The sequence below is a fragment of the Hemiscyllium ocellatum genome, chromosome 33 (genome assembly GCF_020745735.1).
Source record: "Hemiscyllium ocellatum isolate sHemOce1 chromosome 33, sHemOce1.pat.X.cur, whole genome shotgun sequence".
NCBI classification, from domain to species: Eukaryota; Metazoa; Chordata; class Chondrichthyes; order Orectolobiformes; family Hemiscylliidae; genus Hemiscyllium; species Hemiscyllium ocellatum.
Genome location: NC_083433.1, coordinates 20,947,252 through 20,965,846, shown reverse-complemented (window position 1 = coordinate 20,965,846; position 18,595 = coordinate 20,947,252). Strand labels below are relative to the sequence as shown.

The window sequence follows — 18,595 nt, the reverse complement described above, 5'->3', positions numbered from 1 at the left end:
AAGATGGCTTAAGGGCTTGCTCTGTCCTCTCCATGTATCAGCCTGGTATTGCAGTGTTTCCAGGAATGGTGCACCCAACGTCTACCAAGTTCAAAAGCAGGTGAATGCAATGTGAATCTCTTGCCTTGCTCTGTTTGCCGTGTTGATGGCAGTCAGTGATTGTTGCATCTATTGTCTTTTCAGTTGCAGGAAACTATCGTCTTTTGTTACGGGTTTTCTGTCTTATGAACCTGCTCTGCAGTTACCTGATGAAGGTGCAGCACGCTGAAAGCCAGGACAGGGGTAACCCCAACGTGCTACAGGGAACATTCTGGAACCAGGGGCCTGCCAGGAAGGTAACTTGCCAATTTGAATGAATGGATTTGCCCTTGTCTGCCGTTTTGGGCTTCTGCGGTCGTTCTTGGAACGTATCCCACCGATGGTACGGCGGTGGCGGGGGGTGGGGTGACTGCTGTAATTTCAAAGAACCCCGTTGGGCTGAAACCTGGTGTTGTGGGATTTTTAACACAGTCAAATCAGGTTGTGGGATCCCATGACTCAGCCAATGTCAAATGGCTATCAGATCAGCCCCACAGCCCCTTCCCAACCCCCCCGCCTCCCCCCCCCCCCCCCGAGGCAACAAATTTATCCTAATATTTTCTTGAACAAGAAAGAAATGTCTTTAGTCTGTTTCCTGAATAGAGTGAAACCCCCATCTCTGTTTGTTTCTTCGCAAACTACTGTACGGAAGCGACCTGCTTTAGTAGCTACGTCTGTACGTAAAGATTATTCACGCAGACGATCGCCCAAGGCTGGAACTGGCTTCAGCTCCTGGTGCCACCAGGCAGCCGTACTAACCACTGATCCACTGTGCCACCCGTACGATTTGGAACGATTTGTCATCATTTGCGGTGCAAGTAGCGAAACAGTTGTCAGTTTGTCAACTGGGTCGGATTATAATGTTGTCAGCGATCTGCAGCAATGTGAACGGAGATGTCGAATCGAGCTGCTGGTGGTGATGAGAGGCGCTTGCAGCGTGACATGTTTACACGGGGAGATCAGCTCCCTCCCCATTCTCCACAGAGAGTCGGATACAAGTAGAGAGGATATTGAAAGTGGACGATAAAGAAAGGGTGCACGGACGTAATTCGCTTTTCGCAACTTTTCGGATTGATGCGGAATGCCGAGGAGCGAATCCTGTACGTGAGGGAAACGATGATTGGCATTTATGGGCAAGCTACACCAACACAAGGGGAGGCAATGAATAGGATCTTTCCGTCAAGGCCAACATTTCTCGCCCATGCCGAGATCAGCCTGGTGGTGAGCTGCTCTCTCGAACCGCTGCAGTCCAAGTGCTGTCGGTAGCCCCGCGATGCTGTTTGGGCGGGGATTCCCGATTTTGACCCGGTAACACCGGAGGAACAAGGACATATTTGCAATTCAGGACAGCGAGTGCCTCGGCGCGGGGGGGAGAACTTGCGAATGGTGGTGTTCCCGTGGATCTGCTGCCGTCATCCTTCGAGGCTGCGTTGGCCATGGGTTTGCAAGGTGCTGCCTGAGGAATTCTGGTGAATCTTTGAATAGATGCCGGGGGAATGAATGACCCTGCCGCCGCCGCTGTCCCCGATCACCGGGAGAAACCTCTCTGCAGTCGACCTGACGTGCGGTGGCTCCGGCCCGTGCCATCTGATTGGTCGTCAGCGCGACCTACGCGGCTACAGATGGACAGAAAAGCACGGGGAAAGCACAGCGACTGCTGCAGAGTGATCTTCCGGTCTGGTTGGATATCTTGGAAGGAAGGTAGACGGTAAGGGAATAAAGGAACTTTGAATATCATCAAACTGATGGAAAGGATAGTCGGCAAATATGACCTCCACCGTTGGAGTATTAATGTGCTATCGCTTCTCGGCCTTTTGGCTTGGAATATGTGTAGTTTCTGTTCTTATCAGTTTAATCGCTGATATCTCCCGAAGGTGGGAGTGTTTGTATTAAATGGATTTTTGGAGCAGGGAGATGGCTTAAGGGCTTGCTCTGTCCTCTCCATGTATCAGCCTGGTATTGCAGTGTTTCCAGGAATGGTGCACCCAACGCTTACCCAAGTTCAAAAGCAGGTGAATGCAATGTGAATCTCTTGCCTTTGCTAGTTTGCCGTGTTGATGGCAGTCAGTGATTGTTGCATCTATTGTCTTTTCAGTTGCAGGAAACTATCGTCTTTTGTTACGGGTTTTCTGTCTTATGAACCTGCTCTGCAGTTACCTGATGAAGGTGCAGCACGCTGAAAGCCAGGACAGGGGTAACCCCAACGTGCTACAGGGAACATTCTGGAACCAGGGGCCTGCCAGGAAGGTAACTTGCCAATTTGAATGAATGGATTTGCCCTTGTCTGCCGTTTTGGGCTTCTGCGGTCGTTCTTGGAACGTATCCCACCGATGGTACGGGGGTGGCGGGGGGTGGGGTGACTGCTGTAATTTCAAAGAACCCCGTTGGGCTGAAACCTGGTGTTGTGGGATTTTTAACACAGTCAAATCAGGTTGTGGGATCCCATGACTCAGCCAATGTCAAATGGCTATCAGATCAGCCCCCACAGCCCCTCCCAACCCCCCCGCCTCCCCCCCCACCCCCGAGGCAACAAATTTATCCTAATATTTTCTTGAACAAGAAAGAAATGTCTTTAGTCTGTTTCCTGAATAGAGTGAAACCCCCATCTCTGTTTGTTTCTTCGCAAACTACTGTACGGAAGCGACCTGCTTTAGTAGCTACGTCTGTACGTAAAGATTATTCACGCAGACGATCGCCCAAGGCTGGAACTGGCTTCAGCTCCCTGGTGCCACCAGGCAGCCGTACTAACCACTGATCCACTGTGCCACCCGTACGATTTGGAACGATTTGTCATCATTTGCGGTGCAAGTAGCGAAACAGTTGTCAGTTTGTCAACTGGGTCGGATTATAATGTTGTCAGCGATCTGCAGCAATGTGAACGGAGATGTCGAATCGAGCTGCTGGTGGTGATGAGGCGCGCTTGCAGCGTGACATGTTTACACGGGGAGATCAGCTCCCTCCCCATTCTCCACAGAGAGTCGGATACAAGTAGAGAGGATATTGAAAGTGGACGATAAAGAAAGGGTGCACGGACGTAATTCGCTTTTCGCAACTTTTCGGATTGATGCGGAATGCCGAGGAGCGAATCCTGTACGTGAGGGAAACGATGATTGGCATTTATGGGCAAGCTACACCAACACAAGGGGAGGCAATGAATAGGATCTTTCCGTCAAGGCCAACATTTCTCGCCCATGCCGAGATCAGCCTGGTGGTGAGCTGCTCTCTCGAACCGCTGCAGTCCAAGTGCTGTCGGTAGCCCCGCGATGCTGTTTGGGCGGGGATTCCCGATTTTGACCCGGTAACACCGGAGGAACAAGGACATATTTGCAATTCAGGACAGCGAGTGCCTCGGCGGGGGGGGGAGAACTTGCGAATGGTGGTGTTCCCGTGGATCTGCTGCCGTCATCCTTCGAGGCTGCGTTGGCCATGGGTTTGCAAGGTGCTGCCTGAGGAATTCTGGTGAATCTTGTAGATGCCGGGGGAATGAATGACCCTGCCGGGGGAATGAATGACCCTGCCGCCGCCGCTGTCCCCGATCACCGGGAGAAACCTCTCTGCAGTCGACCTGACGTGCGGTGGCTCCGGCCCGTGCCATCTGATTGGTCGTCAGCGCGACCTACGCGGCTACGTAACAGAAAAGCACGGGGGGGAAAGCACAGCGACTGCTGCAGAGTGATCTTCCGGTCTGGTTGGATATCTTGGAAGGAAGGTAGACGGTAAGGGAATAAAGGAACTTTGAATATCATCAAACTGATGGAAAGGATAGTCGGCAAATATGACCTCCACCGTTGGAGTATTAATGTGCTATCGCTTCTCGGCCTTTTGGCTTGGAATATGTGTAGTTTCTGTTCTTATCAGTTTAATCGCTGATATCTCCCGAAGGTGGGAGTGTTTGTATTAAATGGATTTTTGGAGCAGGGAGATGGCTTAAGGGCTTGCTCTGTCCTCTCCATGTATCAGCCTGGTATTGCAGTGTTTCCAGGAATGGTGCACCCAACGCTTACCCAAGTTCAAAAGCAGGTGAATGCAATGTGAATCTCTTGCCTTTGCTAGTTTGCCGTGTTGATGGCAGTCAGTGATTGTTGCATCTATTGTCTTTTCAGTTGCAGGAAACTATCGTCTTTTGTTACGGGTTTTCTGTCTTATGAACCTGCTCTGCAGTTACCTGATGAAGGTGCAGCACGCTGAAAGCCAGGACAGGGGTAACCCCAACGTGCTACAGGGAACATTCTGGAACCAGGGGCCTGCCAGGAAGGTAACTTGCCAATTTGAATGAATGGATTTGCCCTTGTCTGCCGTTTTGGGCTTCTGCGGTCGTTCTTGGAACGTATCCCACCGATGGTACGGCGGTGGCGGGGGGTGGGGTGACTGCTGTAATTTCAAAGAACCCCGTTGGGCTGAAAACTGGTGTTGTGGGATTTTTAACACAGTCAAATCAGGTTGTGGGATCCCATGACTCAGCCAATGTCAAATGGCTATCAGATCAGCCCCCACAGCCCCTTCCCAACCCCCCCGCCTCCCCCCCCACCCCCGAGGCAACAAATTTATCCTAATATTTTCTTGAACAAGGAAGAAATGTCTTTAGTCTGTTTCCTGAATAGAGTGAAACCCCCATCTCTGTTTGTTTCTTCGCAAACTACTGTACGGAAGCGACCTGCTTTAGTAGCTACGTCTGTACGTAAAGATTATTCACGCAGACGATCGCCCAAGGCTGGAACTGGCTTCAGCTCCCTGGTGCCACCAGGCAGCCGTACTAACCACTGATCCACTGTGCCACCCGTACGATTTGGAACGATTTGTCATCATTTGCGGTGCAAGTAGCGAAACAGTTGTCAGTTTGTCAACTGGGTCGGATTATAATGTTGTCAGCGATCTGCAGCAATGTGAACGGAGATGTCGAATCGAGCTGCTGGTGGTGATGAGGCGCGCTTGCAGCGTGACATGTTTACACGGGGAGATCAGCTCCCTCCCCATTCTCCACAGAGAGTCGGATACAAGTAGAGAGGATATTGAAAGTGGACGATAAAGAAAGGGTGCACGGACGTAATTCGCTTTTCGCAACTTTTCGGATTGATGCGGAATGCCGAGGAGCGAATCCTGTACGTGAGGGAAACGATGATTGGCATTTATGGGCAAGCTACACCAACACAAGGGGAGGCAATGAATAGGATCTTTCCGTCAAGGCCAACATTTCTCGCCCATGCCGAGATCAGCCTGGTGGTGAGCTGCTCTCTCGAACCGCTGCAGTCCAAGTGCTGTCGGTAGCCCCGCGATGCTGTTTGGGCGGGGATTCCCGATTTTGACCCGGTAACACCGGAGGAACAAGGACATATTTGCAATTCAGGACAGCGAGTGCCTCGGCGGGGGGGAGAACTTGCGAATGGTGGTGTTCCCGTGGATCTGCTGCCGTCATCCTTCGAGGCTGCGTTGGCCATGGGTTTGCAAGGTGCTGCCTGAGGAATTCTGGTGAATCTTGTAGATGCCGGGGGAATGAATGACCCTGCCGCCGCCGCTGTCCCCGATCACCGGGAGAAACCTCTCTGCAGTCGACCTGACGTGCGGTGGCTCCGGCCCGTGCCATCTGATTGGTCGTCAGCGCGACCTACGCGGCTACGTAACAGATGGACAGAAAAGCACGGGGAAAGCACAGCGACTGCTGCAGAGTGATCTTCCGGTCTGGTTGGATATCTTGGAAGGAAGGTAGACGGTAAGGGAATAAAGGAACTTTGAATATCATCAAACTGATGGAAAGGATAGTCGGCAAATATGACCTCCACCGTTGGAGTATTAATGTGCTATCGCTTCTCGGCCTTTTGGCTTGGAATATGTGTAGTTTCTGTTCTTATCAGTTTAATCGCTGATATCTCCCGAAGGTGGGAGTGTTTGTATTAAATGGATTTTTGGAGCAGGGAGATGGCTTAAGGGCTTGCTCTGTCCTCTCCATGTATCAGCCTGGTATTGCAGTGTTTCCAGGAATGGTGCACCCAACGCTTACCCAAGTTCAAAAGCAGGTGAATGCAATGTGAATCTCTTGCCTTTGCTAGTTTGCCGTGTTGATGGCAGTCAGTGATTGTTGCATCTATTGTCTTTTCAGTTGCAGGAAACTATCGTCTTTTGTTACGGGTTTTCTGTCTTATGAACCTGCTCTGCAGTTACCTGATGAAGGTGCAGCACGCTGAAAGCCAGGACAGGGGTAACCCCAACGTGCTACAGGGAACATTCTGGAACCAGGGGCCTGCCAGGAAGGTAACTTGCCAATTTGAATGAATGGATTTGCCCTTGTCTGCCGTTTTGGGCTTCTGCGGTCGTTCTTGGAACGTATCCCACCGATGGTACGGCGGTGGCGGGGGGTGGGGTGACTGCTGTAATTTCAAAGAACCCGTTGGGCTGAAACCTGGTGTTGTGGGATTTTTACACAGTCAAATCAGGTTGTGGGATCCCATGACTCAGCCAATGTCAAATGGCTATCAGATCAGCCCCCACAGCCCCTCCCAACCCCCCCCCCCCCCCCCCCCCCCACCCCGAGGCAACAAATTTATCCTAATATTTTCTTGAACAAGGAAGAAATGTCTTTAGTCTGTTTCCTGAATAGAGTGAAACCCCCATCTCTGTTTGTTTCTTCGCAAACTACTGTACGGAAGCGACCTGCTTTAGTAGCTACGTCTGTACGTAAAGATTATTCACGCAGACGATCGCCCAAGGCTGGAACTGGCTTCAGCTCCCTGGTGCCACCAGGCAGCCGTACTAACCACTGATCCACTGTGCCACCCGTACGATTTGGAACGATTTGTCATCATTTGCGGTGCAAGTAGCGAAACAGTTGTCAGTTTGTCAACTGGGTCGGATTATAATGTTGTCAGCGATCTGCAGCAATGTGAACGGAGATGTCGAATCGAGCTGCTGGTGGTGATGAGGCGCGCTTGCAGCGTGACATGTTTACACGGGGAGATCAGCTCCCTCCCCATTCTCCACAGAGAGTCGGATACAAGTAGAGAGGATATTGAAAGTGGACGATAAAGAAAGGGTGCACGGACGTAATTCGCTTTTCGCAACTTTTCGGATTGATGCGGAATGCCGAGGAGCGAATCCTGTACGTGAGGGAAACGATGATTGGCATTTATGGGCAAGCTACACCAACACAAGGGGAGGCAATGAATAGGATCTTTCCGTCAAGGCCAACATTTCTCGCCCATGCCGAGATCAGCCTGGTGGTGAGCTGCTCTCTCGAACCGCTGCAGTCCAAGTGCTGTCGGTAGCCCCGCGATGCTGTTTGGGCGGGGATTCCCGATTTTGACCCGGTAACACCGGAGGAACAAGGACATATTTGCAATTCAGGACAGCGAGTGCCTCGGCGGGGGGGGGGAGAACTTGCGAATGGTGGTGTTCCCGTGGATCTGCTGCCGTCATCCTTCGAGGCTGCGTTGGCCATGGGTTTGCAAGGTGCTGCCTGAGGAATTCTGGTGAATCTTGTAGATGCCGGGGGAATGAATGACCCTGCCGCCGCCGCTGTCCCCGATCACGGGGAGAAACCTCTCTGCAGTCGACCTGACGTGCGGTGGCTCCGGCCCGTGCCATCTGATTGGTCGTCAGCGCGACCTACGCGGCTACGTAACAGATGGACAGAAAAGCACGGGGAAAGCACAGCGACTGCTGCAGAGTGATCTTCCGGTCTGGTTGGATATCTTGGAAGGAAGGTAGACGGTAAGGGAATAAAGGAACTTTGAATATCATCAAACTGATGGAAAGGATAGTCGGCAAATATGACCTCCACCGTTGGAGTATTAATGTGCTATCGCTTCTCGGCCTTTTGGCTTGGAATATGTGTAGTTTCTGTTCTTATCAGTTTAATCGCTGATATCTCCCGAAGGTGGGAGTGTTTGTATTAAATGGATTTTTGGAGCAGGGAGATGGCTTAAGGGCTTGCTCTGTCCTCTCCATGTATCAGCCTGGTATTGCAGTGTTTCCAGGAATGGTGCACCCAACGCTTACCCAAGTTCAAAAGCAGGTGAATGCAATGTGAATCTCTTGCCTTTGCTAGTTTGCCGTGTTGATGGCAGTCAGTGATTGTTGCATCTATTGTCTTTTCAGTTGCAGGAAACTATCGTCTTTTGTTACGGGTTTTCTGTCTTATGAACCTGCTCTGCAGTTACCTGATGAAGGTGCAGCACGCTGAAAGCCAGGACAGGGGTAACCCCAACGTGCTACAGGGAACATTCTGGAACCAGGGGCCTGCCAGGAAGGTAACTTGCCAATTTGAATGAATGGATTTGCCCTTGTCTGCCGTTTTGGGCTTCTGCGGTCGTTCTTGGAACGTATCCCACCGATGGTACGGCGGTGGCGGGGGGGGGTGGGGTGACTGCTGTAATTTCAAAGAACCCCGTTGGGCTGAAACCTGGTGTTGTGGGATTTTTAACACAGTCAAATCAGGTTGTGGGATCCCATGACTCAGCCAATGTCAAATGGCTATCAGATCAGCCCCCACAGCCCCTTCCCAACCCCCCCGCCTCCCCCCCCAACCCCGAGGCAACAAATTTATCCTAATATTTTCTTGAACAAGAAAGAAATGTCTTTAGTCTGTTTCCTGAATAGAGTGAAACCCCCATCTCTGTTTGTTTCTTCGCAAACTACTGTACGGAAGCGACCTGCTTTAGTAGCTACGTCTGTACGTAAAGATTATTCACGCAGACGATCGCCCAAGGCTGGAACTGGCTTCAGCTCCCTGGTGCCACCAGGCAGCCGTACTAACCACTGATCCACTGTGCCACCCGTACGATTTGGAACGATTTGTCATCATTTGCGGTGCAAGTAGCGAAACAGTTGTCAGTTTGTCAACTGGGTCGGATTATAATGTTGTCAGCGATCTGCAGCAATGTGAACGGAGATGTCGAATCGAGCTGCTGGTGGTGATGAGGCGCGCTTGCAGCGTGACATGTTTACACGGGGAGATCAGCTCCCTCCCCATTCTCCACAGAGAGTCGGATACAAGTAGAGAGGATATTGAAAGTGGACGATAAAGAAAGGGTGCACGGACGTAATTCGCTTTTCGCAACTTTTCGGATTGATGCGGAATGCCGAGGAGCGAATCCTGTACGTGAGGGAAACGATGATTGGCATTTATGGGCAAGCTACACCAACACAAGGGGAGGCAATGAATAGGATCTTTCCGTCAAGGCCAACATTTCTCGCCCATGCCGAGATCAGCCTGGTGGTGAGCTGCTCTCTCGAACCGCTGCAGTCCAAGTGCTGTCGGTAGCCCCGCGATGCTGTTTGGGCGGGGATTCCCGATTTTGACCCGGTAACACCGGAGGAACAAGGACATATTTGCAATTCAGGACAGCGAGTGCCTCGGCGGGGGGGAGAACTTGCGAATGGTGGTGTTCCCGTGGATCTGCTGCCGTCATCCTTCGAGGCTGCGTTGGCCATGGGTTTGCAAGGTGCTGCCTGAGGAATTCTGGTGAATCTTGTAGATGCCGGGGAATGAATGACCCTGCCGGGGGAATGAATGACCCTGCCGCCGCCGCTGTCCCCGATCACCGGGAGAAACCTCTCTGCAGTCGACCTGACGTGCGGTGGCTCCGGCCCGTGCCATCTGATTGGTCGTCAGCGCGACCTACGCGGCTACGTACAGAAAAGCACGGGGAAAGCACAGCGACTGCTGCAGAGTGATCTTCCGGTCTGGTTGGATATCTTGGAAGGAAGGTAGACGGTAAGGGAATAAAGGAACTTTGAATATCATCAAACTGATGGAAAGGATAGTCGGCAAATATGACCTCCACCGTTGGAGTATTAATGTGCTATCGCTTCTCGGCCTTTTGGCTTGGAATATGTGTAGTTTCTGTTCTTATCAGTTTAATCGCTGATATCTCCCGAAGGTGGGAGTGTTTGTATTAAATGGATTTTTGGAGCAGGGAGATGGCTTAAGGGCTTGCTCTGTCCTCTCCATGTATCAGCCTGGTATTGCAGTGTTTCCAGGAATGGTGCACCCAACGCTTACCCAAGTTCAAAAGCAGGTGAATGCAATGTGAATCTCTTGCCTTTGCTAGTTTGCCGTGTTGATGGCAGTCAGTGATTGTTGCATCTATTGTCTTTTCAGTTGCAGGAAACTATCGTCTTTTGTTACGGGTTTTCTGTCTTATGAACCTGCTCTGCAGTTACCTGATGAAGGTGCAGCACGCTGAAAGCCAGGACAGGGGTAACCCCAACGTGCTACAGGGAACATTCTGGAACCAGGGGCCTGCCAGGAAGGTAACTTGCCAATTTGAATGAATGGATTTGCCCTTGTCTGCCGTTTTGGGCTTCTGCGGTCGTTCTTGGAACGTATCCCACCGATGGTACGGCGGTGGCGGGGGGTGGGGTGACTGCTGTAATTTCAAAGAACCCCGTTGGGCTGAAACCTGGTGTTGTGGGATTTTTAACACAGTCAAATCAGGTTGTGGGATCCCATGACTCAGCCAATGTCAAATGGCTATCAGATCAGCCCCCACAGCCCCTTCCCAACCCCCCCGCCTCCCCCCCCAACCCCGAGGCAACAAATTTATCCTAATATTTTCTTGAACAAGAAAGAAATGTCTTTAGTCTGTTTCCTGAATAGAGTGAAACCCCCATCTCTGTTTGTTTCTTCGCAAACTACTGTACGGAAGCGACCTGCTTTAGTAGCTACGTCTGTACGTAAAGATTATTCACGCAGACGATCGCCCAAGGCTGGAACTGGCTTCAGCTCCCTGGTGCCACCAGGCAGCCGTACTAACCACTGATCCACTGTGCCACCCGTACGATTTGGAACGATTTGTCATCATTTGCGGTGCAAGTAGCGAAACAGTTGTCAGTTTGTCAACTGGGTCGGATTATAATGTTGTCAGCGATCTGCAGCAATGTGAACGGAGATGTCGAATCGAGCTGCTGGTGGTGATGAGGCGCGCTTGCAGCGTGACATGTTTACACGGGGAGATCAGCTCCCTCCCCATTCTCCACAGAGAGTCGGATACAAGTAGAGAGGATATTGAAAGTGGACGATAAAGAAAGGGTGCACGGACGTAATTCGCTTTTCGCAACTTTTCGGATTGATGCGGAATGCCGAGGAGCGAATCCTGTACGTGAGGGAAACGATGATTGGCATTTATGGGCAAGCTACACCAACACAAGGGGAGGCAATGAATAGGATCTTTCCGTCAAGGCCAACATTTCTCGCCCATGCCGAGATCAGCCTGGTGGTGAGCTGCTCTCTCGAACCGCTGCAGTCCAAGTGCTGTCGGTAGCCCCGCGATGCTGTTTGGGCGGGGATTCCCGATTTTGACCCGGTAACACCGGAGGAACAAGGACATATTTGCAATTCAGGACAGCGAGTGCCTCGGCGGGGGGGAGAACTTGCGAATGGTGGTGTTCCCGTGGATCTGCTGCCGTCATCCTTCGAGGCTGCGTTGGCCATGGGTTTGCAAGGTGCTGCCTGAGGAATTCTGGTGAATCTTGTAGATGCCGGGGGAATGAATGACCCTGCCGGGGGAATGAATGACCCTGCCGCCGCCGCCGCTGTCCCCGATCACCGGGAGAAACCTCTCTGCAGTCGACCTGACGTGCGGTGGCTCCGGCCCGTGCCATCTGATTGGTCGTCAGCGCGACCTACGCGGCTACGTAACAGAAAAGCACGGGGAAAGCACAGCGACTGCTGCAGAGTGATCTTCCGGTCTGGTTGGATATCTTGGAAGGAAGGTAGACGGTAAGGGAATAAAGGAACTTTGAATATCATCAAACTGATGGAAAGGATAGTCGGCAAATATGACCTCCACCGTTGGAGTATTAATGTGCTATCGCTTCTCGGCCTTTTGGCTTGGAATATGTGTAGTTTCTGTTCTTATCAGTTTAATCGCTGATATCTCCCGAAGGTGGGAGTGTTTGTATTAAATGGATTTTTGGAGCAGGGAGATGGCTTAAGGGCTTGCTCTGTCCTCTCCATGTATCAGCCTGGTATTGCAGTGTTTCCAGGAATGGTGCACCCAACGCTTACCCAAGTTCAAAAGCAGGTGAATGCAATGTGAATCTCTTGCCTTTGCTAGTTTGCCGTGTTGATGGCAGTCAGTGATTGTTGCATCTATTGTCTTTTCAGTTGCAGGAAACTATCGTCTTTTGTTACGGGTTTTCTGTCTTATGAACCTGCTCTGCAGTTACCTGATGAAGGTGCAGCACGCTGAAAGCCAGGACAGGGGTAACCCCAACGTGCTACAGGGAACATTCTGGAACCAGGGGCCTGCCAGGAAGGTAACTTGCCAATTTGAATGAATGGATTTGCCCTTGTCTGCCGTTTTGGGCTTCTGCGGTCGTTCTTGGAACGTATCCCACCGATGGTACGGCGGTGGCGGGGGGTGGGGTGACTGCTGTAATTTCAAAGAACCCCGTTGGGCTGAAACCTGGTGTTGTGGGATTTTTAACACAGTCAAATCAGGTTGTGGGATCCCATGACTCAGCCAATGTCAAATGGCTATCAGATCAGCCCCCACAGCCCCTTCCCAACCCCCCCGCCTCCCCCCCAACCCCGAGGCAACAAATTTATCCTAATATTTTCTTGAACAAGAAAGAAATGTCTTTAGTCTGTTTCCTGAATAGAGTGAAACCCCCATCTCTGTTTGTTTCTTCGCAAACTACTGTACGGAAGCGACCTGCTTTAGTAGCTACGTCTGTACGTAAAGATTATTCACGCAGACGATCGCCCAAGGCTGGAACTGGCTTCAGCTCCCTGGTGCCACCAGGCAGCCGTACTAACCACTGATCCACTGTGCCACCCGTACGATTTGGAACGATTTGTCATCATTTGCGGTGCAAGTAGCGAAACAGTTGTCAGTTTGTCAACTGGGTCGGATTATAATGTTGTCAGCGATCTGCAGCAATGTGAACGGAGATGTCGAATCGAGCTGCTGGTGGTGATGAGGCGCGCTTGCAGCGTGACATGTTTACACGGGGAGATCAGCTCCCTCCCCATTCTCCACAGAGAGTCGGATACAAGTAGAGAGGATATTGAAAGTGGACGATAAAGAAAGGGTGCACGGACGTAATTCGCTTTTCGCAACTTTTCGGATTGATGCGGAATGCCGAGGAGCGAATCCTGTACGTGAGGGAAACGATGATTGGCATTTATGGGCAAGCTACACCAACACAAGGGGAGGCAATGAATAGGATCTTTCCGTCAAGGCCAACATTTCTCGCCCATGCCGAGATCAGCCTGGTGGTGAGCTGCTCTCTCGAACCGCTGCAGTCCAAGTGCTGTCGGTAGCCCCGCGATGCTGTTTGGGCGGGGATTCCCGATTTTGACCCGGTAACACCGGAGGAACAAGGACATATTTGCAATTCAGGACAGCGAGTGCCTCGGCGGGGGGAGAACTTGCGAATGGTGGTGTTCCCGTGGATCTGCTGCCGTCATCCTTCGAGGCTGCGTTGGCCATGGGTTTGCAAGGTGCTGCCTGAGGAATTCTGGTGAATCTTGTAGATGCCGGGGGAATGAATGACCCTGCCGGGGAATGAATGACCCTGCCGCCGCCGCTGTCCCCGATCACCGGGAGAAACCTCTCTGCAGTCGACCTGACGTGCGGTGGCTCCGGCCCGTGCCATCTGATTGGTCGTCAGCGCGACCTACGCGGCTACGTAACAGAAAACCACGGGGAAAGCACAGCGACTGCTGCAGAGTGATCTTCCGGTCTGGTTGGATATCTTGGAAGGAAGGTAGACGGTAAGGGAATAAAGGAACTTTGAATATCATCAAACTGATGGAAAGGATAGTCGGCAAATATGACCTCCACCGTTGGAGTATTAATGTGCTATCGCTTCTCGGCCTTTTGGCTTGGAATATGTGTAGTTTCTGTTCTTATCAGTTTAATCGCTGATATCTCCCGAAGGTGGGAGTGTTTGTATTAAATGGATTTTTGGAGCAGGGAGATGGCTTAAGGGCTTGCTCTGTCCTCTCCATGTATCAGCCTGGTATTGCAGTGTTTCCAGGAATGGTGCACCCAACGCTTACCCAAGTTCAAAAGCAGGTGAATGCAATGTGAATCTCTTGCCTTTGCTAGTTTGCCGTGTTGATGGCAGTCAGTGATTGTTGCATCTATTGTCTTTTCAGTTGCAGGAAACTATCGTCTTTTGTTACGGGTTTTCTGTCTTATGAACCTGCTCTGCAGTTACCTGATGAAGGTGCAGCACGCTGAAAGCCAGGACAGGGGTAACCCCAACGTGCTACAGGGAACATTCTGGAACCAGGGGCCTGCCAGGAAGGTAACTTGCCAATTTGAATGAATGGATTTGCCCTTGTCTGCCGTTTTGGGCTTCTGCGGTCGTTCTTGGAACGTATCCCACCGATGGTACGGCGGTGGCGGGGGGTGGGGTGACTGCTGTAATTTCAAAGAACCCCGTTGGGCTGAAACCTGGTGTTGTGGGATTTTTAACACAGTCAAATCAGGTTGTGGGATCCCATGACTCAGCCAATGTCAAATGGCTATCAGATCAGCCCCCACAGCCCCTTCCCAACCCCCCCGCCTCCCCCCCACCCCCGAGGCAACAAATTTATCCTAATATTTTCTTGAACAAGGAAGAAATGTCTTTAGTCTGTTTCCTGAATAGAGTGAAACCCCCATCTCTGTTTGTTTCTTCGCAAACTACTGTACGGAAGCGACCTGCTTTAGTAGCTACGTCTGTACGTAAAGATTATTCACGCAGACGATCGCCCAAGGCTGGAACTGGCTTCAGCTCCCTGGTGCCACCAGGCAGCCGTACTAACCACTGATCCACTGTGCCACCCGTACGATTTGGAACGATTTGTCATCATTTGCGGTGCAAGTAGCGAAACAGTTGTCAGTTTGTCAACTGGGTCGGATTATAATGTTGTCAGCGATCTGCAGCAATGTGAACGGAGATGTCGAATCGAGCTGCTGGTGGTGATGAGGCGCGCTTGCAGCGTGACATGTTTACACGGGGAGATCAGCTCCCTCCCCATTCTCCACAGAGAGTCGGATACAAGTAGAGAGGATATTGAAAGTGGACGATAAAGAAAGGGTGCACGGACGTAATTCGCTTTTCGCAACTTTTCGGATTGATGCGGAATGCCGAGGAGCGAATCCTGTACGTGAGGGAAACGATGATTGGCATTTATGGGCAAGCTACACCAACACAAGGGAGGCAATGAATAGGATCTTTCCGTCAAGGCCAACATTTCTCGCCCATGCCGAGATCAGCCTGGTGGTGAGCTGCTCTCTCGAACCGCTGCAGTCCAAGTGCTGTCGGTAGCCCCGCGATGCTGTTTGGGGGGGATTCCCGATTTTGACCCGGTAACACCGGAGGAACAAGGACATATTTGCAATTCAGGACAGCGAGTGCCTCGGCGGGGGGGAGAACTTGCGAATGGTGGTGTTCCCGTGGATCTGCTGCCGTCATCCTTCGAGGCTGCGTTGGCCATGGGTTTGCAAGGTGCTGCCTGAGGAATTCTGGTGAATCTTGTAGATGCCGGGGGAATGAATGACCCTGCCGCCGCCGCTGTCCCCGATCACCGGGAGAAACCTCTCTGCAGTCGACCTGACGTGCGGTGGCTCCGGCCCGTGCCATCTGATTGGTCGTCAGCGCGACCTACGCGGCTACGTAACAGATGGACAGAAAAGCACGGGGAAAGCACAGCGACTGCTGCAGAGTGATCTTCCGGTCTGGTTGGATATCTTGGAAGGAAGGTAGACGGTAAGGGAATAAAGGAACTTTGAATATCATCAAACTGATGGAAAGGATAGTCGGCAAATATGACCTCCACCGTTGGAGTATTAATGTGCTATCGCTTCTCGGCCTTTTGGCTTGGAATATGTGTAGTTTCTGTTCTTATCAGTTTAATCGCTGATATCTCCCGAAGGTGGGAGTGTTTGTATTAAATGGATTTTTGGAGCAGGGAGATGGCTTAAGGGCTTGCTCTGTCCTCTCCATGTATCAGCCTGGTATTGCAGTGTTTCCAGGAATGGTGCACCCAACGCTTACCCAAGTTCAAAAGCAGGTGAATGCAATGTGAATCTCTTGCCTTTGCTAGTTTGCCGTGTTGATGGCAGTCAGTGATTGTTGCATCTATTGTCTTTTCAGTTGCAGGAAACTATCGTCTTTTGTTACGGGTTTTCTGTCTTATGAACCTGCTCTGCAGTTACCTGATGAAGGTGCAGCACGCTGAAAGCCAGGACAGGGGTAACCCCAACGTGCTACAGGGAACATTCTGGAACCAGGGGCCTGCCAGGAAGGTAACTTGCCAATTTGAATGAATGGATTTGCCCTTGTCTGCCGTTTTGGGCTTCTGCGGTCGTTCTTGGAACGTATCCCACCGATGGTACGGCGGTGGCGGGGGGTGGGGTGACTGCTGTAATTTCAAAGAACCCCGTTGGGCTGAAACCTGGTGTTGTGGGATTTTTAACACAGTCAAATCAGGTTGTGGGATCCCATGACTCAGCCAATGTCAAATGGCTATCAGATCAGCCCCCACAGCCCCTTCCCAACCCCCCCGCCCTCCCCCCCCACCCCCGAGGCAACAAATTTATCCTAATATTTTCTTGAACAAGGAAGAAATGTCTTTAGTCTGTTTCCTGAATAGAGTGAAACCCCCATCTCTGTTTGTTTCTTCGCAAACTACTGTACGGAAGCGACCTGCTTTAGTAGCTACGTCTGTACGTAAAGATTATTCACGCAGACGATCGCCCAAGGCTGGAACTGGCTTCAGCTCCCTGGTGCCACCAGGCAGCCGTACTAACCACTGATCCACTGTGCCACCCGTACGATTTGGAACGATTTGTCATCATTTGCGGTGCAAGTAGCGAAACAGTTGTCAGTTTGTCAACTGGGTCGGATTATAATGTTGTCAGCGATCTGCAGCAATGTGAACGGAGATGTCGAATCGAGCTGCTGGTGGTGATGAGGCGCGCTTGCAGCGTGACATGTTTACACGGGGAGATCAGCTCCCTCCCCATTCTCCACAGAGAGTCGGATACAAGTAGAGAGGATATTGAAAGTGGACGATAAAGAAAGGGTGCACGGACGTAATTCGCTTTTCGCAACTTTTCGGATTGATGCGGAATGCCGAGGAGCGAATCCTGTACGTGAGGGAAACGATGATTGGCATTTATGGGCAAGCTACACCAACACAAGGGGAGGCAATGAATAGGATCTTTCCGTCAAGGCCAACATTTCTCGCCCATGCCGAGATCAGCCTGGTGGTGAGCTGCTCTCTCGAACCGCTGCAGTCCAAGTGCTGTCGGTAGCCCCGCGATGCTGTTTGGGCGGGGATTCCCGATTTTGACCCGGTAACACCGGAGGAACAAGGACATATTTGCAATTCAGGACAGCGAGTGCCTCGGCGGGGGAGAGAACTTGCGAATGGTGGTGTTCCCGTGGATCTGCTGCCGTCATCCTTCGAGGCTGCGTTGGCCATGGGTTTGCAAGGTGCTGCCTGAGGAATTCTGGTGAATCTTGTAGATGCCGGGGGAATGAATGACCCTGCCGCCGCCGCTGTCCCCGATCACCGGGAGAAACCTCTCTGCAGTCGACCTGACGTGCGGTGGCTCCGGCCCGTGCCATCTGATTGGTCGTCAGCGCGACCTACGCGGCTACGTAACAGATGGACAGAAAAGCACGGGGAAAGCACAGCGACTGCTGCAGAGTGATCTTCCGGTCTGGTTGGATATCTTGGAAGGAAGGTAGACGGTAAGGGAATAAAGGAACTTTGAATATCATCAAACTGATGGAAAGGATAGTCGGCAAATATGACCTCCACCGTTGGAGTATTAATGTGCTATCGCTTCTCGGCCTTTTGGCTTGGAATATGTGTAGTTTCTGTTCTTATCAGTTTAATCGCTGATATCTCCCGAAGGTGGGAGTGTTTGTATTAAATGGATTTTTGGAGCAGGGAGATGGCTTAAGGGCTTGCTCTGTCCTCTCCATGTATCAGCCTGGTATTGCAGTGTTTCCAGGAATGGTGCACCCAACGCTTACCCAAGTTCAAAAGCAGGTGAATGCAATGTGAATCTCTTGCCTTTGCTAGTTTGCCGTGTTGATGGCAGTCAGTGATTGTTGCATCTATTGTCTTTTCAGTTGCAGGAAACTATCGTCTTTTGTTACGGGTTTTCTGTCTTATGAACCTGCTCTGCAGTTACCTGATGAAGGTGCAGCACGCTGAAAGCCAGGACAGGGGTAACCCCAACGTGCTACAGGGAACATTCTGGAACCAGGGGCCTGCCAGGAAGGTAACTTGCCAATTTGAATGAATGGATTTGCCCTTGTCTGCCGTTTTGGGCTTCTGCGGTCGTTCTTGGAACGTATCCCACCGATGGTACGGCGGTGGCGGGGGGTGGGGTGACTGCTGTAATTTCAAAGAACCCCGTTGGGCTGAAACCTGGTGTTGTGGGATTTTTAACACAGTCAAATCAGGTTGTGGGATCCCATGACTCAGCCAATGTCAAATGGCTATCAGATCAGCCCCCACAGCCCCTTCCCAACCCCCCCGCCTCCCCCCCAACCCCGAGGCAAC

The 18,595-nt window shown here is 51.5% G+C and overlaps 9 non-coding genes across 9 annotated transcripts; all 9 read left to right on the top strand.

Moving 5' to 3' along the window:
• Positions 1-1,876: 1,876 nt before the first annotated feature.
• On the top strand, positions 1,877-2,068 carry LOC132831690 (U2 spliceosomal RNA). Its single transcript, XR_009646644.1, has one exon. It is a non-coding gene; the product is annotated as a U2 spliceosomal RNA (small nuclear RNA).
• Positions 2,069-3,884: 1,816 nt separating this feature from the next.
• Positions 3,885-4,076, top strand: LOC132831689 (U2 spliceosomal RNA). Its single transcript, XR_009646643.1, has one exon. It is a non-coding gene; the product is annotated as a U2 spliceosomal RNA (small nuclear RNA).
• A 1,799-nt stretch (positions 4,077-5,875) lies between these two features.
• Positions 5,876-6,067, top strand: LOC132831688 (U2 spliceosomal RNA). Its single transcript, XR_009646642.1, has one exon. It is a non-coding gene; the product is annotated as a U2 spliceosomal RNA (small nuclear RNA).
• A 1,802-nt stretch (positions 6,068-7,869) lies between these two features.
• Positions 7,870-8,061, top strand: LOC132831687 (U2 spliceosomal RNA). The gene has a single exon (XR_009646641.1). It is a non-coding gene; the product is annotated as a U2 spliceosomal RNA (small nuclear RNA).
• A 1,813-nt stretch (positions 8,062-9,874) lies between these two features.
• LOC132831685 (U2 spliceosomal RNA) lies at positions 9,875-10,066 on the top strand. The gene has a single exon (XR_009646640.1). It is a non-coding gene; the product is annotated as a U2 spliceosomal RNA (small nuclear RNA).
• Positions 10,067-11,881: 1,815 nt separating this feature from the next.
• LOC132831683 (U2 spliceosomal RNA) lies at positions 11,882-12,073 on the top strand. Its single transcript, XR_009646638.1, has one exon. It is a non-coding gene; the product is annotated as a U2 spliceosomal RNA (small nuclear RNA).
• A 1,809-nt stretch (positions 12,074-13,882) lies between these two features.
• Positions 13,883-14,074, top strand: LOC132831682 (U2 spliceosomal RNA). Its single transcript, XR_009646637.1, has one exon. It is a non-coding gene; the product is annotated as a U2 spliceosomal RNA (small nuclear RNA).
• Positions 14,075-15,870: 1,796 nt separating this feature from the next.
• LOC132831681 (U2 spliceosomal RNA) lies at positions 15,871-16,062 on the top strand. The gene has a single exon (XR_009646636.1). It is a non-coding gene; the product is annotated as a U2 spliceosomal RNA (small nuclear RNA).
• Positions 16,063-17,862: 1,800 nt separating this feature from the next.
• On the top strand, positions 17,863-18,054 carry LOC132831680 (U2 spliceosomal RNA). The gene has a single exon (XR_009646635.1). It is a non-coding gene; the product is annotated as a U2 spliceosomal RNA (small nuclear RNA).
• The last annotated feature ends 541 nt before the right edge of the window (positions 18,055-18,595 follow it).